The 20,162-nt window shown below is 46.1% G+C and overlaps 1 long non-coding RNA gene across 1 annotated transcript; it reads left to right on the forward strand.

The window, feature by feature from the left end:
- The first annotated feature begins 1,956 nt into the window (after nt 1-1,956).
- Nucleotides 1,957-15,070, forward strand: LOC109502319. Its single transcript, XR_002160868.3, has 3 exons — nt 1,957-3,096; nt 11,744-11,978; nt 14,281-15,070. It is a non-coding gene; the product is annotated as an uncharacterized LOC109502319 (long non-coding RNA).
- The last annotated feature ends 5,092 nt before the right edge of the window (nt 15,071-20,162 follow it).

The raw sequence follows: 20,162 nt of genomic DNA on the forward strand, positions 1-20,162 counted from the left end.
TTGGAGACAATAGGGCCTTGCCAACACCTCAATTTCAAACTTCTAGCCTCTAGAACGGTGAGGAAACAAATCGTGGTTCTTTTAAGCCACTCAGTCTTTGGTAATTTGTTAGGGCGGCCCTAGGAAACGAATACAGGGTACCTATAAAAGTAAAGATTCCTGTTAGGGGCTGAATTGGGTGCGCTCAAAGTTCATTCGTCGAAGCCCGAACCCACCAGTATACCTCAGACTGCACCTGTATTGGAGATAAGGTCTTTAATGAAGTGATTGAATTAAAATGAAGTGATTAGTGTGAGCCCTAATCCTCTTCATAAGAGGATATTTGGACACAGACAGAGGGAAGACCATGTGAAGACAGGAGGAGAAAATGACCATCTACAAGCCCAGGAGAGGAGCCTCGGAAGAAAGGAACCCCATCACCACTTTGATCTTGGACTTCCTCAGGGTTGTGAGAAAATACATTTCTGTGGTTTGAGCACCCAGCCTGTGGTACTTGGCAATGGCAGCCGGAGCAAACTAACATGCATCAACCCCAGCATTCACCGGCCCCGCCGGATGGGCCGGGCTGCAGAAACTTTTCCAGTGGCTTCTTGAGGCTGGCCTCCATGACTGCCGCAAGCTGGCTCAGGTTGGGGTGGAGGAGTCAGCGCTTTGTGCTGTGGGCTCTGCCTGACACCTGCCCAGCCCTCCCAGGAGCACAGAGTCCTCACCTAGTGCCCAAGTAACCAGCCCCAGGCGCACCTCTCAACCGCCTGCTTCCCCAAGCCACTCTAGAGCCAGCTTCCCTGTAGAACTTGGCCTGGGTCCTTTCTCCCACGACCTGGAGCTGCCCACACGTGGCTTTGGACACTTCTCCTCCCCCGCCACCAGCATCCAACATGAAGCGAAGCCTGGAGCTGTGCATCACAGAGGACTAGATAATGATGGTGACAACTGGGGTTTCCATGCCTGAGTAACCAGTTTTTATGTTTCAGTTCTGTCCCTAACCTTTCATTTTCTGCCAGGTCTGGGGATTCATCTTTCAGAGCTGCCTGCTGTTGAGTGGACTCCTGTTCCTGAGAAGAATGTCAGAGCAGAAAGATCCAGCCTCCTGTTGTTGTTTTTGTTTTCTTTTGGACAGATGAGGAAGCCAAGGCCCAGAGAGGGGAAGGGACTTGCCCCAGGTCACACAGCTATTTTAGGGCGAATCAAATCCAGAACACCAGGCTCCTGCAGCCAGGCAAGCCCGCAGCATGCTCAACAAAGCACCCATGAATTCTCAGATAGTACAATTAGGTCACTCTTTTTTCTGCCTAACAGTCGTATTAAGATTTGGGATGGGCTGCAGACGTTTTTTTCCCCAATTTTAAAAGCACTTCAGCATCTTATTTATTACAGCAAAATCCAGTTCATGTCACTGTTACTAAAACTGCACTTTAACAAAGGGCTTTTATTACAAAAATGAATTCCTGTAATAACTGCTCAACCAGACACTTTGCAATTAAAAATGAAACTGTGAAGTAAAGAGAAATGCAATTCACAATAAACGAACTTGTTCCCTCTCCCCGCCCTCCGCCCGCCTGGGTTCTGCAACAGTGCATCTCGATTTCCAACCATTTCCTGGCGTTAGGGTGTTGAGTAGTCCTGTTCTGTTCCCCAAATGATTAAATGATCTCATATTTTTAGCTTGAGACTGATTCCCTAACAGACAGTCACATGTCCTTTCGGTCAATAACCGGCTCTAACAAGAAAATAGGAGCCGGCGACACCCACCCTCAACGGCCTGTCAAAGGCAACACACCCGATGCCTACGTGGCCGCTTGAGTGTATCTCTTTGCTTAACGTAATCCCGAATTTTGATCTCATTGCTGTTTAAGACGAAAGCTCGGAGTGTGAGAACCCCAGTGCAGTAGTCCGTTTGGGTCACCATAACAAAATACCGTAGACTGGGTGGCTTAAACAACAGATCTTTATTTTCTCACAGCTCTGAGGAGGCTGGAAGTCCAAGATGGGTACAGTTCTGGCGAGAACACTCTTCCAGGCTTGTAGACACCTTCAACTCTGTCTCACGTGGCACAGAGAGGAAGCAAGCTCTCCACTATGCCTTCTTACAAGGGCACTAATCCCATCACGGGGCCCCACCCTCACGGCCTCATCTAAACCTAATTACATCCCAGAGGCCCCATCTCCGAATTCCATCACATTGGGGGTTAGATCTCCAACATATGAAGGGGGGGGGCACAATTCAGTCCATAGCACCCACCTACTAAAATAGCTGACTGGTTATTTGTACAGTGCTCATGTGCAAATTTGCATTTGGAATCGTATTAGTGGGAATAGTTGTTCCTCATGCATGTCTTCTACGCAAAAACTTTGTTTTCCTCCAAGCAATTCCCCCTTCGGTATGCTGGCAAGGACAATTGAAGAGGAATGGACCAAGTTAGAATCCCAGTAGTTGGAAGCAGACGGAAGGGTTAATGGCTCTTCACAGCTCTGGAACTGCTCGTTTTAGCTGTACAGGCTCTGAACTACTGGTAGTCGGAGACCCCAGGGATCTCCGATAATTTCCCCCTGATTATTGTTGTACTAATTCTTCACTCCTCCAACCCCTCTGTAGTTGATGGGTGAAATAGCTCTTAAAGCAGCAAACAAATTAGGCAAATGCGTTTGATCATAAGTGCAGATAATACACACCCCACAGACTCTCTTTTGTGGCATTTTTCTATACATATTGACACAGCTGATCTTTGCTTCTGCAGCATGTACATAAGTATTATCCAAGATGACTGGCATATGGTGCTGTTACGTGTCTTTTAAGAAAATCTCCAACCGAACCCAACATTTCCCATGTGGCACCTGATATGCAGTGGGCGAGGGGTATTTATAGAACAGTAATAATGATATTTGAAAACACTGTAATGTCTAAAGCCTCTATTTCTCTGCAAATTTCATCCAGAAGGCTGCATTTTGCAGACACAAGCTCCCGCCAGCCATTCACGGCGATTGCTGGAATGTTGAACATTGTTGAGATTCACAAAGTGGCTGTTTGGAGCGTTAACTGCCTCTGAACCCTTCAGAAGGAAAGTCACCTTCTCACGTGGATGGAAATATTTGCAGGTAAGGGCTTGCCGACTGACTTGGCCTTCCAGCGCTAATCTTTTGCCCTTCAGTAGAATTCAGTTTGGGATGCATTTTCCCTTAAAAACCATAGTAGAGCCTCAGGCTTCGTATGGTAGTTCATGAAATTGTAGAATCAGAGAATCTCAGCATCAGCTAATCTGTGAGCTGGGAGTGAATCTAGTTACCATTTTAACCAAATCTTCCCCCCCTTTTGTAAACCATTGAGGACATTGGTTTGGCGACATAGTTGGCTAACATAATTGTGTCACCTAGTGGATTCGGGCCTATTATATTTAATACATGTGTATTAAAAAGCCTACTGGGGTACTAACTTCCACTTTTAAATGCCTACTGTGTGCAGACGCTCTACCAGGCCCTTATCTGCATTCTCTCACTCCATTTTATCAGAACCTTATAAGGCAGGCATTATCATCTCCATTTTCACATGGGAAAACCAAGGCACAGAGAGGTTGCCCAAAGTCCCCAAACTAGTAAGTGGTTGAGTCAGTATTGGAAGCTGGGACTCTTTGGCCCTGTAGCCCTGTTCCTGCCATCAGATTTGAAGAGGAGCCGAAGGTGAAGCTGGAGATAGGGTCCTTCCACGTGAACAGGATCTGTTATTCAGTCTGGCCAGACCAGAGGCGTGGGCTTTGCATATTCACATTCCTGCCTGAGCTCCATCACAGGTCAGTCACTGACCGCCCACCTTGTGCCAGGCTGGGGGGCCCACAGGCCAATGGAGCGTGGCCCCTTCCTGGGAAGGACACTCCAGCTTCATGGGAGGTAGATGTACAAACAGACGGCAGTGGCCTGTGATCCAGGCTGGACAGAGGGGGTGATCGGGGGCTGTGACGTTAACCCCAGAGGCTGGGGATTGCCCCAGGAGGCGGTGACGCAAAGGATCTGGGTCTGGAAGGATGGCAAGGAATCAGTCAGCTGAGCGGGGGGCTGGGAGGGGAGGTGGGGCCGCCAGGCAGGGGGTTTGCATGAGGAGGCCCCAGGAAGTAGGAAGGGTAGAGCGGAAGGACCCTGGCTAGAGTGGTTGGAGGATACCAAATCACAGAGGGCCGTGAAAGTGTTGCCAAAGTCAGGGGTAGACCCCACCCAGGGGGCCAGGGGAGCCCTGGGGGTCATGGATGGGGAGGGAATCTGACTTGGACAGCTAACCCATTCAGGTTCCATTCTGAGTGAGGGGGGCCAGGCTGCCCATGGAGGCTAGGGTAGGAACCCAGGCCAGAGGTGACAGTTGCCACGGGAAGTGAGAAGAGGTACCTGCCGGAAAGAGCCTGAGGGAAGGGAGAGGGAAATCAAGGGCGACTCCCGGGTACAAGGAGAAGGGGTGTGGGGGTTGGTGGGGCCAGCAGCTTAGAGAACATGGAGGCTGAGATTCCCCTGAGAGAGACCTGGAGCCAGAGGATGGGGGAGGGGGCTCAGGAGAGGGGCAAGGGGCTGAGTTGCAGGTTGGCTGGGACAGGGAGAAGGACAGTTGGGAACAGCCCAGCAGTGCTGAGAACCCAGCAGCGCTCCGTAGCCTGGGTAGGCACAGAGAAGGGCAACTGCAGGATCGTCCTTGGGGCGGGTTTGCCAGAAGGTGGGGGAAGGCCTGGGGCACAGGTGTGTGGTAGTGTCTGGGCCTGGCAAGGAGAGGAGTGCACTCACAGGGCCTAAACTTCGCAGGATCTGAAGAAAGCCACGGGGAAAGGTCACGTGAGCCTCCAGACAGCGGTGCCAGGGCGACCCGTGTTCGGCCTTCTAGGAGGCTCCCCCAGGCAATAGTGGCCAGACCCCAAAACAGCCGCTTTAAGCGCAGCATTTGCTGCCCACCTTCCTTCCTGCACAAGGCAGGCTGCATTGCCAGGGCACCAGAAGCAGCACATCTGAACAGAGTTTCCCTGGCAACCACACTTCAGGACACGCATGCCCAGGGCAGCATGGGGAATAGAAGGAGCACTGGACGGGGAGTCCCGGGATGTCTACCCACAGCTCTGCCACAGTCCTCAGTTACCCCATCTGGGATCCAGATGGTCCCTCTGGTCCCTTCTGGCTCTTTGAAGTCATTAATGCCAACTAAGAAAGAATGCCCGCAAAAGGAGAGGAAAGTGCTTTGAAGAGAAGCACTTATGGGCACGCCTGGGTGGCTCAGTCGGCTAAACATCTGACTCTTGGTTTCGGCTCAGGTCGTGATCTCATGGTTTGTGAAATTGAGCCCCGTGTTGGGTTCTGCACTGACAGCGTGGAGCTTGCCTGGATTTTCTCTCTCTCTCTTCTCTCTCTGTTTGTTTGTTTATTTAGAGAGAAGCACTTATAGGGTAGTTTGCAAGCCCTCTCACAGACCAGACCAAGCTAAGGAAACCCAGGAGGAATTTGGGCCCTCATCCCAGGGCCTAGGTGGGGGGTCTAAATACAGCTAGAAAGCTCAGTGAAAGGAGAAGTCTCCTGCCCTTGGGAGTCCCTCCTGGCCCATCGCCAGGCGGGATGTTTCTGACTTAGTGCAATCTCTTAAATGGCACATGGGTGGCCGTCGTAAAGATCTTGACCATAAACCAGTCCAGTAAACAGGACACCTTGAGTGTGTCAGGTTCCACGCCCCGTGCTGTGCATGTGCACTTGTGAACCTCACGACAACCCTTGCAGGTGGGTATTATTATCCCTACTGTGCGGCTCAGATCGGTTAGGGACCTTGCCCTGGTGGCTGTGTTAGAATCTGCCTCCAGCTCCATCCGTCCCACGAGGAGGCCCAGGGACCTCAGGAGAGTCTCATCGGCCTGTCCAGGCAGAAAACGGATCGCTGCTCCTGGGCCACTGAGGTTTCAGGGGATGCGCTGCGAACCACAATTCACCCTGACGGGCCGGGTGGCTACCCTCCGGGAACTTACAGTGTGAGCAGCAACCTTAGAGCAATTTTTAAGGAAATTGCTTTCATGGGGTTGAGACCCTTGAGAGAGGCAAGCCCAAGCGAGCAGCAGCAAGGTCTGCCTTTGCAGCTGCTGACAGACCAGCACCCCCCACCCCCGCCAAACATGGCCTGGCAGCCACCCCACTGTGGAGGCATCTCAGCTGTCCGACCACGCACACATCTGCCCAGCAGCTCTGCTGCTGACAACGGCGTGTGACAGATCTATGCCCGAGGGAGTGTGAGCCCGACGCGTCTAGGAGGAGAGGCAGCGTTTAGCTGGGGGGGGCTCCTCCTTTCCTCCCGCCGGGCCCCCCAGCACCGGATGCGTGGACCTCCATCTGTGCTGGCATCGCTCATCTCTAACGCAGCCTGGCAGGTGCTCTGGCTGAGGGGAAGTAGGATAAGAGTCTGGATGTGACGTTGATTCATTTTTGTGGCGGGAGATTGATGAGATGTTTGAGGGTGACTGGATGCACTCTGGTTTGCCGCCTTCAGGAAAGGATTAAGCTGGTGGAAACAAATTCAATCATTCTGATTTAGGCAAAGGCGTCTTGAGGCCTTTCCCTTCCTTTTTGTATCACTCCTGGAGTCTCTCTCTCTCTCTTTTTTAAAAGATTTTATTTTGGGGGCGCCTGGGTGGCTCAGTCTGTGAAGCGTCCCACTTCAGCTCAGGTCACGGGACCATGAGTTAGAGCCCCGAGTCGGGCTCTGGGCTGATGGGAGCCTGCTTCCGGCTCTGTGTCTCCGTCTCTCTCTGCCCCTCCCCCGTTCATGCTCTGTCTCTCTCGGTCTCAAACATAAATAAATGTTAAAAAAAATTTAAAAAAAAAAAAGATTTTATTTTTGAGTAATCTCTACACCCAACATGGGGCTCGAACCCACAACCCTGAGCTCAAGAGTTGCACACCCTACCGATCGAGCCAGCCAGGCGCCCTGCTCCTGGAGTCTTAAATCCTCAGTTACTTTTTTATTCAAAACACATTTATTTTTAAAGTATTGGCTCATTGTTATTTTAGAAACTTTACCCAGAGTTCAGTTTAAGGAGTTTGTCGGGTATCTTTTTTTTTTTTTTCAACGTTTATTTATTTTTGGGACAGAGAGAGACAGAGTATGAACGGGGGAGGGGCAGAGAGAGAGGGAGACACAGAATCGGAAACAGGCTCCAGGCTCTGAGCCGTCAGCCCAGAGCCTGACGCGGGGCTCGAACTCACGGACCGTGAGATTGTGACCTCGCTGAAGTCGGACGCTTAACCGACTGCGCCACCCAGGCGCCCCTGTCGGGTATCTTTTAAAGACAACTTGGGACTGCAAAAGACATAGTGCACTGCATATATTTTGTTTTTAGAAGGATGGATTTAACGTTCAGTCTTTATCTATCATGCCCACTACAATTATGGATAATTATCATGTCTTGCTGAGAAATCACAGTGGGATAGGGGGCTATGCCGAAGAAGACAAACTCACACACACGTTCCTGCCTGATAGATTCTAAATCACCGTGTTTAGACTTCAGTAATGGCGTGGAATACAAGGAATTCTCTCATGCTGTGTGTGTATGGGGCGGGGCGGGTGGGGGGGGACAAAAATTATTTCTTAGAAAAAAAGAAGCCCTTTCCAAGAGTGCAAGTGGAGGTAATCAGTAATCTACAAGGAGGTAAGAAATAGGGAAATAAATAAAGGACTAAAAAATTAGGATACTTTAAGACTGAAGATGAGGCTTTGTTTGTGACATGCTCACACACACAAAAAAGTCAATCTTTCAGTAAAGGCTGTCATTGCCAGAGTGACAGGCCTCTGGTTCTTTCCTTGATGCAGCTGATATTGATTAGGGGACCACCATGTACCAGATTCCAAACGTATCGATTTTAAAAAAGTAATAGAAATCCCTGAATGTCAAATTGTGTTGCTATCCATGCTATGATCACTGATTGATAAGACAGTTTTTAAAAAACATAGAAATATTAGATTTATGAATGTTAATGTGCTCTTTGCTGTTCATGATTCAGATCCTGGAACAGACCCTCATAAGGACGGTTTTTAAAACATAGAGGAGGAATTTCTCATATAGAATTAATCATGGCATTTTGTATCCTGTATTTCGGATTTGGGCCACGTACACTTCTGAGCCAGGAGGGGCACTGCACAGACAGCCGTGGGTGAGAGGGTGGGGGCAAGAGCCTGGATGGACAATGGACACGGGGTGGGTGAGGGAGTCGGTGGGCCTGGAAGTAAAGCAAAATGGGGCAGAAAGAAGGAGAGGAGGTAAGAGGCAGGAACCGGGGGAGGCTAGCTAATAATATGTGAAAGACTCGTTTTTGGCCAGGTTTACATACAGCTTCCAGGACCTCTACAGACAATAACTGACATCTGTCTAAACCACCCCGTGAGACTTGACTCCCAGTTCTGTCACTTCTTAGCTGTTTGACCTTGAACGTGTTATTCAGTTTCTTGTGCCTCAGTTTCTCATCTGTGAAACGAAGCCCTATCTTCAGTGTGAGGACTGAATGAGTTCATCCCTTTAAAGTACGTGGCACGGTGTGCAGTAAATGTTAGCTATCGTTATTGAGGGCAGTGAAATGGACATTTTTCATCTTTTGACAGCCCAACATCCAAATCTCCTCTTGTGTGGGTCCCGGTGGGAGGCAGGGCTTAACTCTGCAAGAAAGGAGGCAAGAAGGTGGGCCTGGGGGGCAGCTAAACACACGGCCCCTCCTGGGGTTTTAATCCTGAGGGTTTAATCCAGAGGTGCGGGACCACACTTGGCAATGATTTGCAGAGCTGGGAGCTATGAGGAAGCAATGTCTGGGTTGCTGTGCTGGGGGCAGCCGGACTCTCCCTGTGGTAACTTGGCATAACCCCGGCTGCCTAACCTCCTTGACTCCTGCCCCTGCTCTTGCAATAAATTCCTCTTCTGCTGAGTTAGCCAGAGGTCGTCCTATAGGTTTGCAACCAAGAACTCCTAGAGGAGCCACGCTCCACGGAGTTGTCCAATACCACTCCCTTGGACTAGGGAGAGAAGACAGCTCTAAAAATCCACCACAGAATCCAGAATGACCTCAGAGTTGACCGGCAAGACCCCAGGGCAGATATCCCTCATAGGGAGAACTTGGTAGACTGCCCGGAAGGGCCAGAAGCATCATGACAGAACCCCCAGGAGGGCCAAGACCGGGAGAAACCACACACCATTCCTGGGAACTTGGAAAGATGGCAGGGGCTGGGAGGCCGGGGATAGGGGAGATGAGCAAACATTTACCCAGGACCTAAACCACGGTTTTTGGAGTCTCTAATCCTTTATTACTGCTTTTCTGCCAACTGCTTCCTTGCAGGGAGCATGAGACTTTTCCTGCAAGTGGGGCAGGGATGTGTTTATCAGCTACTTGCAAATTACATGGTAAACACAGCTCCCCCTGGTTGAGGCAGTTACTGAGTCTCTTTGTTAGATTAATAAGATTACAACAATCTGGGCAGACTTTCAAGTGTTTATTTTCAAAACCTTAACTTCAGAGGGTGGTAGTAACATAGTACCAGACCTGACTGGATTCTGTGTATTTGGATAGAGGGTGTCTCTATTCTAAGTGGTTATTTTTCCACATATGGAGGGGGGGGAAAGAAAAGGTCATTAACCCTCAACTGCTACCAATTTATAATCAGTACCCTTTAGCCCATTTTGTGATCAACAAGTTAGTGTTTATTTTAACACCTACATGGTGGCTGGCCTTGTCCCGCAGACTTCAAAGGGCTTTAAAAGGGATAACCGTTACAGGGAATCATTTCCTGCAACTTTTAAAGCATTTTGGCAGACTTTCCTTCAGTTTGTAACTGTGTGCATTTCAGCAAAATTTACTCAGAGTGAAATTCTGTAACACAAACCCTATTTTCCTGTTGACTTGCCTTACTACATTGTGGATGTCGCAGCTCCTTGGCAAAAAACATACCACCCCCACCACTCAGTGCCAGGAAGGAGGGCTGGAGACTCGGGGCACAGCTAGGGTGGTGGCTGGGGTGGGGGTCTTTCCTGCACTTTAGAACTTCCCATCATGGTCCACCCTCCGGACTCACTGCTCAGCACCGTGCCCCACAGGTCCCGAGAACCATGGGGAAATCAGAGGGTCTGAAGCCATTTCTGATCTTTGTGTTCAAGGAGCTTTCAGGAGGGCGGGGGCCGTGGAGCCTTCTGTACTAACCCAGCACGCAAGTACTGAGAACCTTCACCCCAGCCCGGGGCTGCCTATCCAACCTCTCTGTCCCCGCTGCAATTTCCCCAGGATCACCTCACTCCACTCTCTTCTTTAAAGCACAGCCCCAGGCGGGGCTCCTTGGCCCTCACTGCAGTTCCCGACACCCTAAGCAGTCTGACAGCCCCCCCCCCCCCCCAGGGCAGGTTGACTCAGTTCCCTCCACCTTCCACGCCCTTCCCCACCTCACCACATCCTTCTGGACCCAAGAACTGGGGCAGCAGTTCTGAAATTCATCCCTAAGCTCTGGGCCTTCCCCTATTCTGCAGCACCCAGTGTGGTCACAGAGTTCCCCACCTGGTGTTTGACTTGACTGCCTCCCTGTCTGATTCTTCCCTGAGGCTCTTTGGGAGCATTTCAAATTCATATTGCTATCCCCCATGTTGAGCTTAGGATGTACCAAATATTGGGAACTTAATGTTAAATAAGTGGATGAATGCATGAAAAAAATGATGAGTGTGTTACTAGAGATACCAATAATAATGAGCTTTATCTAAAGGGCTTTTCAGTTTATGGGAGGATCCTATTCATCAGTTTATAAGCCTCATAGCAAGTTAGAAAGGTGGTTACTATTGCCTGAATTTCACAAAGAGGTTAAATTATTATAACAAATAATAGCTCTAATGTCTGAGGACACTTAATAAACATGCTCGGTTGATAATCTGAGAACAGCTGGGCCAGGCAGGCAGTCATCTTTTACAGTCGGGGAAACTGAGCCTCAGAAACTTGTGTAAAGCCAGAGGCAAGACTGAAGCCCACTCTGGGGACTCTAAAACCTTTGTTTAGTCCCTGACACAATGCTGGCAGACGGAGGACGGAGCCAACCCCACAGATAAAGGGTGCTTGAGCTAAATCTTAAAGGACTAAAGTGAAAATCAGTAAGGGATGGACAGCCTGGTCAGGGGGACTGACGTGGGCAGAGGAGGGAGCAGGAAGCAGGTGGGCCACGCTTGGGGCCTGGACCTGAGAAACAGGGTGAGGGGTAGGTAGTGGAGCAGGAAGCAATCAATGCCAGTGGCGTGGAGGGGGTGGGGTCGGCTGATAGCAAGCCTCAAATACTCTGGGTAAGGTGCTCAGAATTTATCCCACAGCAGTGTCAGTGTGTGTGTGTGTGTGTGTGTGTGTGTGTGTGAAGGTGGCTTTTGAAATATTCTCATGTTATTAGGGGAAGAGACCAAGGGCAACAAGATCAGTTACAAGCCACAGCAATAATTTGGACAAACTATAAGCTGACCTGACATGGGTAATGGAAATAAAAAAGGGGAAACAAATGCATGAGCTCTTGAGAGTATTTCCCATACCTCTCCCCTTCTCTGTTCTTAGGCCAGAGAAATTTCCCCAGTGAAAGCTTCCCCACCCTTTCCTGGTTCAGGGCCCGGTGCCTGTGTGCTTCCTGTTCCTTCTGCCTCAAGTGCTCTCCCTCCCAACACACCCCTACCCACCTGGAGAATACCTATTCATTCTTTAAAACATTTCATAGAGGCAACTCCTCCAAAATCTTTCCTCGCTGCAGGCGTGATGGAGTGACTGATCCCACCTTTGTACGGCCTCTGTACATCGCACATGCTTCTGCGGGGACATCGGTGCCGGTTTGTTTCTGCATCTGCGTCCTCTAGTAGACAGCGAACTCCTCAGCGGTTGTGACCAGTTTGGTGTTTATGTTCCTGCGCCTGCGGTAATGCCTGATGCGCACTGAGCGCGATGTTGAATGAACGCGATGTTGAATGAACAGACGGAAGCGCGTGGAAGTGAGTAAATGAATGAGCGAAGGTATTGTTCTCCTCCCTCATTCCCAGTCATTCCCGATGTCCGATAGAAGTAAGCTAACTCATCATTCTCTCTCCGATGAGGTACTTTGTTTTCAGAAATGCTTCCAATTTAAGTTTTGTTTTTGTAAAATCAATGAGTGTCTCATTTGGCCAGTTTGAAACATCCAAAGCTAGCCAAAAAAAAAAAAAAAAAAAAAAAAAAAAAAAAAAAAAAAAAAAAGCTTGGGTGAAAGAGACAGGAAAGAAGAGAGAGGGGGAACATGGTGGGGCCATCCACTGATGACAGGTGCTGTTTTTCCTGAGCGTGATTGAGAAGCACCGAACACCCAGGCCTGGGTCCTTTGTTACGAGTGACCTCCGACAAAATTTCTCCTCACAAGAGGAGCCAATAGGAAAAAACTTTGAGAGTAGTAAGGAACACCGTGAAAAAGACGTATTATTTTCTGCCTGGATGGTTAAATATTGCCTTGTGAATTAAGAGCTAGCTTCCCGTGTTCCCACCCTTAGAAAGGGGGTGATTTTAATATTAAAGGTATTTCTTTCACTTGCTAAGACATACATTAATTATGAGGAAAACGTTTCCAAAATATAAACTTACATCTGTTAATAAGCACAAATCTTCCCAGAAAAGGAGGAAGCAGGGGAGACCAGCAGCCTAACCTGGGATGAGAAGCCATCTGTGACTTTAGAACAAGCCCTTTTACTAGCTGGTGGTGGCACTCTGTTGTGAAATGCTAAATTAAATACCACTAAACATTATTACGGTTTCAAAAAGTAGTTACAGGCTTCAATAAGCGCACTTTTATCACAAGAACACACAACCTAAAGCCAAAATAGTTCAGTTTAATGTGCCAAAAATACGCTCCCCCCATACATTGTTAGAAAGAGCAGTAGCAAAAGAAATCTAAAATTTGCTGCTAATTCATCTGACGGCAGCCAACATCTCCTATCTTCCTTGGCAAGAGGGCCATTTTTCTATGTTGTATTTTGCACACAGAAATCTGCATAGAGTGATTTGCATACCAAAAACACATTTGTAAAGGAAACTGTTTGCATAGAAGCCAGGGAGAGATGGGGTTGCCACTGTTGGCTTTTATACACACAACGCCCCCAGGCTACTTGCTTTTCGTTTTCCTCTACGCTGCATTTCCCACAAAGGGTTATGTACTTTATGATGCATTAAAAATTAAAGCAAGTATATCTTGTACGTATCCACGAACAACCCTAAGAACAATAACAACACAGGCTAAATTTTTCTGTGCCAACAGATGTCCATGTTTACAAAGGAGCTGGTGGTAATAATATAATAATAATACAGGGAGCTTTTATTTTATATCACGTGTTTTATATAAATTACTGCTAATTCTCCCAGTCTTCAAGGTCGGTGCTGGGGTTCCCCATTTTACCTATGAGGAAGCTGAGGCTTGGGGAGCTGGAGGTAAGGTAATTCGCCAAAGCCGCACAAGCCAGCACTGGTGAAGCCAGGTTGGGAAGCCTGATCTCACCTCTCAGCCCTTTCCTGCCACCCCCTCCTCCTCACTGCCTCTCTCTCTCTCCCCCCGCCCCCCCGCAGTTTTGCTGCATACCATTGTTTCATTTCCAAGGGCCGAGCCTACCAGTCTGGGGGTGGTAGGGAGTCCTGCTGGGAGAGGTGCACCCCTTGGGTTTCCTGGCATTTGTTTTCTGACCAGAGTTTGGAAGCAGGACAGCCAGTCTCAAGGCTCAGTGAAGGTGCCCAATACACTAGCTCAGTGACAGACACGGGGTGAATGGGCAATGGCCTGTGATTCAGAGGGTGCCGGGACGGAGGGGGGGAGACGGCTTGGTTGCCACACAAAGAAGGTACATGGTAGTTGAGATGCGATGGGAGCCTCCCGCTCGGTGCCCGTGCGCTGTCGCCGATTCAGTGCCAGCCCAGCTGTATTCTTGGAAACACAGAATGGTTTTGTGTGTGCTTAATTATAATGCTACTTACAGAGAATGTATCAGCAGCAAATCAGATGCTTGATGCATTTCTTAAGGAAAAAAGGGGTAGTGGCACTTTGAAACGTGTTCGTCTGATGAAGCCTTTGGATTCTTCCGGTAGACAGCATTTGACAGAACTCGGCCGTTTCTGGAAAGTCAACAGGGGGAAAAGTGCAGAAGGAAAAGACCGAGGATGGTTATAAACATCCTCGTTTGCTTTCTTTTAGGAAGCTTCTTTGTGTGTTGTTGCTCACCTAGTTTCCCTTTCTCGGGACATGACAGCAAAATTTGTATCTAATCACATCTCCTTCTCCAGGATTGCCGCTGTCCAAAGATCCCCGGCTTCGAGACTTCACTGTGATGCGGTCACTGTTAGGAGGCAGTTTTTCGGACACTTTCAGTAATAAATCTTTTTTGATATCATCTATAGTAGCTCTGCCTCATAGCAAGTTCCAGGCTAAAGCAGGTAAGGGGACAACAAACTGCCGTGGAGGCAGACAGACCTGGCTTGAGTCCTGGTTTTGTCACTATGGGTTTACCTCAATCTCTCGGAGCCTCCATTTCCTCATCTGTAAAATAGGGGAGAACGTAAGGGCAGAGCCTGGTTGCCTGCCAACTATTTCACTCCTCTTCTTGCTGACGGCAACGACGACGACAAATCCTGATTTTGTTTAGCTCCCGATATGCCCAATCCCAGCAGATGCGCTGAGACGACCTAAGGTGTCCATTCCTGCTACCAATGGTTGGTTGGTAGGGTCCGTAGGAGAGCAAGTGACCTAATTCTGACTGATGAGGCCAAACGGGACATCTGGCAGAAGCTTCCCAGAAAAGATTTTCCTCTCTGATAAGTGACACATGTGAAGAGAAAGCCCATCTGCCTTCGGCCCTCTTGCTTCCTGAGCCAGATGCTGTTGTGGAGACATGATGTTTGGGGTAAGAGCAGCCATCTCTTCAAAACAAACGGGACCACCACTGACGCATTAATGATGGCAGAGCTGAAGGACCCGAAGAGTGTAGGTCCTTGGAGCAACACTGATCTATTCAACGAAACTTGGTCTACCTATCTCCAGATTTCTGGTCAACAATAAATGTCTTTTATTGTTTAACCTGTTGTGTAGGGTTTTGTGTTTATTGTACCCCCCCCCCAAAATCCTAACTTACACAAATATCAACCTCACAGGATGGTTGTAAATACGTGATACGTTGGATGTAAAGTAGTCAGCACAATACCGGGCACAGCGAATCATTGCTGTACATGTTAGTAAGGGCATTAATCAGACACAGGTAAGGATCCAAGAGAACAAAAGTTTCCAAACACAACAGATGAATCAAATGAACGGTACGGATTTAGCACAACAAAAAAAGCTTTATATTTTTGGCAAGGGCTGGGGGAGACATTGAGGTCCAAGACGATGACTACAGCGACAAATCCTTATATCTGGGAGTAAGATGTAACTACAGCCAGAATGTGAACGCTAATGGAGATGAAAGGACTGTGGTTCTTTGCCAGGTTTCCATCCACCCTCTTACAAATGGACAATCACCCTGTCAGCAGCTCTGATTCATGTCTGAAGACTAACAATTATGTGTATGTGAATTACCAGCCTTGCAAAGGGGCAGAGTTCTTTCAACCCACAGAATCTCTTTCCAGAATACCAAATTTTACTAGTATTTTCTAAAAACACATTTTTCCCCTTTGTGGCAGGAAAGATAGATATAGTGACATATATTAAAAATATAGTAATTTAGGAATATTTCCTTAGATATAGCCTACCATTTTGGAGCCGTGGGATAACTCACAGGACTACGTATAGTTTACCGATGAAATCACCAGTTTTTGAAACAACCTACTAGAACACAAAGTAGGCATATAGTCAGATAACATGTGAAAGTACCTGGCATAATAGAGGTAATATCAGATAGTAGATATGTAATAAGTAATAAGTAATCTTCAAGTAAACCACGTTTCTTCCTTCACTGTGCTTTAGCAAAGGAGCAAATGACAGGGTTTCAAAGTAACACAGAGGATTAAACACACACGTACTCACAGCCATATCCACTTATGTATAGGGTCCGTGTACATCCATCCAAAAGCCCTACACCTTCTACGGCTAGACAATAAGCATTGATTTTCATAACTGATAGCCATGAGGCTTTACAATTCCCTGAATTATTAATCATATTTAATATATTATGAAAGAGAATCAGACATGTAGACAAAAATTCGTCAAGAATTGGAGATAAAAAAGAATTTCTCGTTACCTTGCAGTTCATTAAATAGAACCACCAATTCTTGAACATGTTGGTTAATGGAGATTCTTTTGTATATTATACGCACATCTGCTTTTCTCAAAATCCATCTGTTCCTCTTTCTTTCTTACAATAAAGGGCAAAATTGTTGGTGGCTTAACAATTCTCCAAAATTAATGATCTCTGCATCACTAAGAGACGAAGATATCATTCGTTCCTTAGAGGCAATTTCCAGCCTTTACAACGTGGTGCAGTTTGTCCCTACTCCTGTGTATGGAATTTAACATGACAATGACACAGCTAGCAGTTTACTAATGCGCTGTGGTCTTTTTTTTTTTTTTTTCCACACAAGGTTTCTTATTATTTAAATTGAGGTGTAATTGACACATAACATCATATTAATTTCAGGTGTACAACATAACGATTTGATGATTTTGATGTTTGCATACACTGCGAAATAATCACCACAATAGGTCTAGTAACCATCCTTGCAGCTGGAGTCTTAACTCCATTGAGAAAGACAGAAAGGCTGTATTTCAAGGAAGAAAAAGATGTGTGAGGTGTATTTTATAGTCTCAAGATATTTTTTCATAGCTTTATTGATATCATTCACATACCATGAAATTCACCTTTTTAATTTTTTTTTTAACGTTTATTTATTTTTGAGACAGAGAGAGACAGAGCATGAATGGGGGAGGGTCAGAGAGAGAGGGAGACACAGAGTCTGAAACAGGCTCCAGGCTCTGAGCTGTCAGCACAGAGCCCGACGCAGGGCTCGAACTCAAGGACCGCGAGATCATGACCTGAGCCGAAGTCGGCCGCTCAACCGACTGAGCCACTCAGGCGCCCCAAAATTCACCTTTTTAAAGTGTATCATCCAGTGGTTTGTAGTATAAAAATTGTGCAACCATCACCACTAATTCCACAATACTTTCATAACACCAAAAAGAAACCTTGTACCCATTAGCGGCCACTCCCCATTCCTCCCTCCCATCCCTGCACCCCCACCCCAGCCCCTGGCAACCGCTAATCTACTTTCTATGAGTTTGCCTGTTCTGGACATTTCATATAGATTAATGCATGCCATTTTTGGCTGTCTGGCTTCTTTCACTTAGTATAATGATTTCAAGTTTCATCCATGTTGTAGCATGTATTGTATTCGTGTGTTTCTTTTATGTGAAATAGTATTTTATTCCTTTGTATGGTGAAAACATTCCATCGTATGGATATACAACATTTTTAATCCATTCATCAGTTGATGGACATTTGGGTTGTTTGCACTTTGGAGCTAATATGAATAAAGCGTCTCATGATATCTTTATCGAGGTGAAATTAATTTAACACACAATTAACCATCTTAAAGTGTACAATTAAATGCCATTTAGTGTACTTACAAGGTTGTTCACCCACCACCTCTCCATGCTTTTAAAACCTGAGAAAGATACTCCATATCCATTAAATAATCACTTCCCATTCCCTTCACCCCAACCCCTGGTGACCACTAATCTGTGTACTATCTCCATGGATTTGTCTATTTTGATGTATTGTAAAAAACGAACCATGCAATATGTGACCTTTTGTGTCTGACTTTTTTCACTTTGCATGAGGTCTTTGAGGTGCATCCAACTTGTAGCTCCTGTCAGTCCTTTGTTCCTTTTTATGGTTGAATAATATCCCTTTGTATGTACATACCCCAATTTATCCATCCATTTATCCACTGAGGGACTTTTGGGTTATTTCCACCTTTTGGCTTCTCATGATACTTTAGTGTCCCCACTGTCATCATAGTCCAGGTCACCATAAAGTCTCTCTCACCTGGATTATAGCAGCATTTTAACTGATCTCTTCTCCCTCCACTCCATTTCTTTCCACACAGCAACCTGAAGGTCATTCCATGCTTATAGTCCTTCATGGGTTTTCCAATGGCTGTAAGAACACTCTAAGAAGCCCAAATTTTTTAACAGGGACTACAAAGCTTGGAGTGGCCCTCTTCCTTTTTACCTTTCCTACTTCATTTTATACCAGCCCCTCTACAACTGAAAGGCTCCAGCCAAAATGAACTTCTCTCACTTCCTCAAAACCATCAGGCTTTCTCTTTCTTCAGGGCAGGTGCACATGCTGTACCCACTGCTATGTATCTTCTTTTTGCCAGTCTAACTCCTGCTTATCCTCTAGGTCTCATTTTTGATACCACTTAGATGCCCAATCTTACAAACACCCTCTACTTCTCTGCAGCACACTATGACTGTAAATTGCTTTTCCTACTAGACTGTAAGCTCCTTAAGGGCAGGGACCATGCATCATGCTCATCACGAAAACCCCTCTGCCTAGCACAACACTTGGTATATGATACATGTTGATCAATAGTGTTACAAACTGGGCATGGGCAGAATTACCAAATTGCCTCAAAAATTTTGGATACTCTACCACTGAATGTCTCAAAATACGTTAACTAAAATGGGCACACATACCCACAAATCTTAGTTGTAATTGCATTGTTGAAATTCTTCCTACCATTCACAAAAGCAAGACAAAGCCTTCTAAATAATATTAAAATTTAATTCCCTTTCAAATAGTTCTTTGCTTATGATTTAAAAAAAATTGATCTTGGAGCGGCTGGGCAGCTCAGTCGGTTGAGCGTCTGACTTTGGCTCAGGTCATGATCTCATACCTTGTGAGTTCGAGCCCTGCATTGAGCTCTGTGCTCACAGCTCAGAACCTTGAGCCTGCTTTGGATTCCGTGTCTCCCTCTCTCTCTGCCCCTTCCCCGCTCATGCTCTCTGTCTCTCAAAAAATAAAACATTAAAAGATTAAAAAAATATATTGATCTTTAAGATCACACAGAACAAACATACTATAATTGAATGGCTGCCTATCAAAATGTGATCTGACTTCAGTGATCATTCTTGCCTTTGAAAGGCTCAAAAGAAATACTTTCTAAAGACACATTTATACAGCAAGGACAAATACTCGAAACATTAATACCTTGATTCTTTTCAATCTTTATCAGTGTGGTTTAACGTGTAAATATGGCCTTTGTTTTTCAAGATTTTACCTACTCTCTTTATTCACTTCTCAAAGGATGGATCAGTGGATGAGATTACAGCTCCCTATCATGAAATTAATTTCATATACTTGAAACACCTACTTTGATCACCACCTGGGGGAAAAGATAAATAGCCTAAGCCAGCTTTTTTAGCTATAGGAATTAAAGATTAGAGGAAAGAACTAGAAAATGTGATAAAATAAAGCCTCGAAACTGCAGTACCACAAATTAGAAAAAAAGAAGAAGAAGAAGAAGTAGCACTGTTTTTTAATATCATCAGGCCCTTCAAGTTAGGACTGAGGCACTGACCTGGAGTGGAAAATGATTTAAATATTGAATTACATGTATTTAAATATTTTGCAGTTTGATTACTTCTAAGCAATTATGCCATAGGTTTTCCCCAATCGAAATACATTATAAACTTTCCATTAGTGTAAAATTAGAAATCTTTTTTTACAAATAGAAATTTAAAAAATATTCTTGAGGCACTATAAAAAGCAGTTTATGAAAAGAATAATTACTGGTTATGTCAAGGCACTGAGCTTGAGTAATGAAGAAAATGTGGACTCTGATTCAGACGATCACTTACTAGCTATATGATGTTGAGAAAGTTATCCAGCCCTTGAATCTGTTTCTTTATATATATAATGCGCTTTATCTATAAAACTCACTACTTCAAGGATTGAGATTATGAGAAAATGCATATAAAATGTCTCATAATGCCAAACATATACTATGGCTTTTCTGATCCTAACGGATTTGCATGATTTCACTGAGCGGTAATTACAAAGTAAAACACTGAATAGAAGTTTAAGTTGTACCAAAGGAATAGTTAACTAGGGAAAAAATCCCCAATGACTCTGAATGTAAAACAGTCATTAAGTTACTTAATTAAGTTAACT

Source organism: Felis catus, chromosome C1 (assembly GCF_018350175.1).
Source record: "Felis catus isolate Fca126 chromosome C1, F.catus_Fca126_mat1.0, whole genome shotgun sequence".
Classification (NCBI taxonomy): Eukaryota; Metazoa; Chordata; class Mammalia; order Carnivora; family Felidae; genus Felis; species Felis catus.